The following is a 4,585-nucleotide window of genomic DNA, read 5'->3' on the forward strand; positions in this document are numbered from 1 at the left end:
TGCTGCGAGACATACAGATACAATTTCATACATAAATTTAACAGGGCACACACATTAGACGCTGCCTGAGTTGTTTCGGATAATTTTGACATTGACGCCTCCAAGTAAAATTCACACGCCAACAATTTTCGTTATGAATTCGCTTTGGGTTCCTGTTAACTCCTGCCAACACCTAAGTTTGGCGAGATTATACGCATCTGCTTGCATAATTTGTGGTATTTCTTGTAGTTTATTAATTTCTAGTGAATTGTAATTTAACAGCGCAAAACTAAGTGATAAATGAACTTCCGGCAAAAAGCTAAGAGGGAATATCAATTTAGCAGCGCACAAAAGTATGCTATGAAATAGTGCGAAATTTAGTAAATAAGTTGTTTTAAGCTGAAGAAGTGAAAGAGTGTAGCAGTGTTTGTTAGATTTATGAGGTCCTGTGTTCTACTAGGGACAAAAAAAAATTAAGAAGAAATTAATTAATTCATATTAAACCATTTTAAAGTGAAAACACATCAAATTTATAATTAATTTAAGAAGAGAAAAAAGAAGAAAATGTGTACATATATGTTAAAGAATGATATGGGTCATCAGACGACACGGATGATTCTGACAAAAATTGACTTCATCACCGTTGATTTGGCTAAAAAAACTTTTTATCTATTAACCTAAAAAAAAACTAATTTCGGACGAATTCGAATAACAAAAGAAAAGGCAAGGGCAAAAATTTATTTAATTTATTTAAATTTGGCTGACCATATTGCCAAGTACTCATCATCAGTGATCTAAAAAAATATTCACATTTCTTAATTGGTTTGGATCCGTACATATTTTATTGGACTGCAATTGCCAGGTTTCGATATATAAAATCAGATAATGTATCATATTCTATCATATTTTGTCAAAATAGTCACAAAGTCCAAAATTTGGTCCAAAATTTTGGAAAATAGTTTTTGTACGTGTAAATTTACATTGAATTTAATTTAAAGGGTTATGGTAGAGATCGTCAAGGTTTAAAAACAAGCACCGTACAAGTTATCACCGAGCTATCACTTATATATTCATAAGATATTGAAAATTAACTTAAAACAATCCATTTGTTTTAAAATTCTTATGGAGATTGGTAGATGAATGTAGTATTTCACAACTAATGGCAAAATTTAAAGAATATTCGGAAAAAGTTTTGGTCGAAAACTAATTTTGTGGACCATAAAATGGATAACCATGAAAAATCATTAAATCAATAAAAAAACATAAATATAACAATGAAAGTTGATTCGATGATACAGTGATTTCTTCTTATGGTACTTCACCGGTTAATCGCTTTATTTCCTTGCAAATAAATAATTAAAAAGAGAAGACGAATGATGGAATGAGGTCATATAATTATTTAAAAATTCTATTACTTTTTCCTCAGCTATTTTATTTGTCCTACTAAGTAAGGAATATTTAAAACAAATTCTTTTATTATATTATTATTTCGTTAAAAACATATATACTCTTTTAGTAATTATAACTTAATTTAGATTTTATATTGTACATATATTTCACACATCCTTAACTTCTCCGCAGTGTTGAAGGAAATCATGAAAAAATAAATCTTAAAAGTTTTAATGAAGAACTCATTTTTATTGCAAAGAATTTTAATAAGAAGGGAGAGGAACGAACTTCATCCTATAAAAATTTTGTTTGCTCAACCTTGATTTAAGATTATTTTTCATATGTGGATTTTCCACGTATGTTCACATGTGATTATCATTACATTTTATATGTATATAACACACAATATCATAAAAAATTATATTTCACAAGTACTGTACTCGATGAACACTCATCGTTATTAATTTTCCTACACATTTCTGTCGTTGAAAGTAAAATTTTCAGCAAATTTGCTTTAAAATTTATGTCATTATAATTACAACGCCATAAACTTAAGTCAGCAACATTACGGAAAATGATTATTGGAGTATATGAGTAGGAATTTTACACATAGTACGTATGTCGACAGCATGACAAGCAGCAAATGTTGTCAACAGCGTCATTAGCATTAAAGCAAACATTCAGCAAAAGTCTTCGAAACTCACAGCCTATCTACTAATACCCGTTCTCGTGCTTATTTAAAATTACTAGGAGCTGTGCATTAACTTGACTGCTACGAAATTGTACATTAAGTTGCCGTTATTTGAGGCTCCAGTAGACACACATCCTCCGTGCACACATCCTTAAAGGATCTGTGCGTAGACATGTGATGACTTTATTTCGTGCAATATTCATTCAACTTGAATTATGTTGCATTGTGCTTGCTTTATAGTTTATAAGTCAACAAAAAGGTTTCAAAATGCCAACAAAGCGAGAAGTGTTCTTTGTATTTCTTGGTAAATCATTTTGATTAAGTTCTCCAAAGGTTCTTACTAAAATCCATACAAAATGTAAGACTTGTCCTTATAACAATTAGTAAAATAAGGTTATTCGGATGCCTTGTAATTCAAATCTAAAATGGAGAAATATTCAATGCAGATAGTTAGCAGTAGCAGTTAAGGGGTCTTAAAAGTCTTTTTTCTAAAATTTTGCTAGATTGCAATAATATACTATACGAGTAGTAACTGCTAAGCAAAAATAGAGTGGTGCTTTGATGTGATACACAGTAATTAATATTATTATTGTCAGGGAATGTGGCACTGCGACCATCGGGTCTATTGTGCCCCTCTTGGTTTAGAGTAGTTGTCTAAGCCCTGTTGCATCAATAAAAAGTAGTATAAAACCTACTTTACAAAGTTTTATTGCCTCTTTCGTAAGAATATACATTCCCAGAGTTAATAATAACGAGTCCGAAGAACTGGATCTACAACCTAGTATTGTGCACCGCAACCTTATTGTGGTATAAGTTGGTCCAGAATAATGTTTGTAGCCGAACAAAAGGTCCAGAACAAAAGGTTTGTAGCCGATGACAATCTATAATAGATGTATAATAGATGTCACGCCAGACAACTGTCGAAATACTTCAATAATCTCAAGGCTAAAGAACTGGTGCGTATTTTCATCTACGGTAGGGTATTCTCCTTAGTACCACGAAATTGATGTCTGCGTTATCATCTTATTAAAACGAGTATGTCTGAAAAGACAAAATCCGAACGCTGTTTGGAGTCAAATGACACTTCTAGACACAATATCTGTGACTGTGACCGATATTGATATGGACAAATGGTAAACTGCTAGGTTGGTTCCTATACTCTTCCGAAGTTCGATTGTCCTCAACAGCCGACATTTAGTATTTATTCGAAAAGTGGTGTTTTCTCTGCAGAGTTAATATGGACAAATGGTAAACTGCTAGGTTGGTTCCTATACTCTTTCGAAGTTCGATTGTCCTCAACAGTCGGCATTTAGTACTTATCCCAAAAGTGGTGTTTTCTCTGTACAGTTAGGGTCAGTAAGCAGAAAGATTTTATTGTGACCACCATTTCAAGAATGAAGTGTTTTCTTTTTAGTTATGTTCCGCAAGTAACACAAAACAAGAATCAAGGTATCAGCTTTTCGTTCTCTGGAAGTCAGTACCCTAATTATTTTCTATATGCTCTATTCGAAGCATTGAAAGTGAACTTTAAAGAATTTCACCTTAACATATAAAAACTCCTTGAGTAAATTTTCATCTTATTTATATTATAAATATTTTAAACTAGAAATTTCTCACAAAAACACAAAATATTATCGCTACTTGACCTATCCGCTTTAACCTAATATTGGAATTTTCTTCTATTTAATAAATTTCATTATTCATGGCACAGCAAATAAAACTGCTAAACGCACTAGACCGTAGTAAATTTCGTGCTTAACGTGCAATTACCGTGATTTAAGCATAGTAAATTGAATAAATTTGTTCGCAGCATTAAAAGGTCATACTTAGCTTTTATTAAGAGTCCTTCTGATGCAATCATCTTAATTTAATGACCACCCGCCATGTCAATTCTACTCTGTGTGGTTTCTGGCAAATGATGGACGGCTATTAATTTTCCTTCGCCTCATAGTGAAGGCAAAATATTTTTTACCAGTAAATAAAGCAGAAATACAAACAAAATTAAGGTATTGTAGGAAATTTTCCTTTTTTTTTTTGGCTGCTGACTTTTTGTTTTTCATTTTCAGCTTTTTTTGTCAGTGTAATTTATGACTAAATTTCACTTTTCCTGCAGATATTGAAAGGGAAAATAAATGGCAGACGAAATCTTGCGCAATTTAACAGCAACAAATGTGTTTAGGAAATGAAGACACAAAAAAAAAATACCCAAAAAATATAAGAAACAAAAAATCACAAATGGTTTCTAAAGCCTATGAATTTTCCTATTTAATATTTCTTTTGAACCTTTTTTCCAGTATCCAAAAAAAAAAAAAAATATATTGTTTAAAATTTGCTTAAACAAATTTATAAAAACTCTTCGGCAAGTTAGCATGAATTTCAAATACATAATAAGGACTTATAATGTCTAAAGGATGTAAACTGAAAGACTTGCAAAAAAATACTGTTGTCTTTTTAATTAAGCCTTCTTCTCTCGGTATTTATTTTTGTTCTTTCATCTCAATAATAATCTATTTTAATTAAGTGAAA

The sequence above is a fragment of the Teleopsis dalmanni genome, chromosome 1 (assembly GCF_002237135.1).
Source record: "Teleopsis dalmanni isolate 2A chromosome 1, ASM223713v2, whole genome shotgun sequence".
NCBI lineage: Eukaryota > Metazoa > Arthropoda > Insecta > Diptera > Diopsidae > Teleopsis > Teleopsis dalmanni.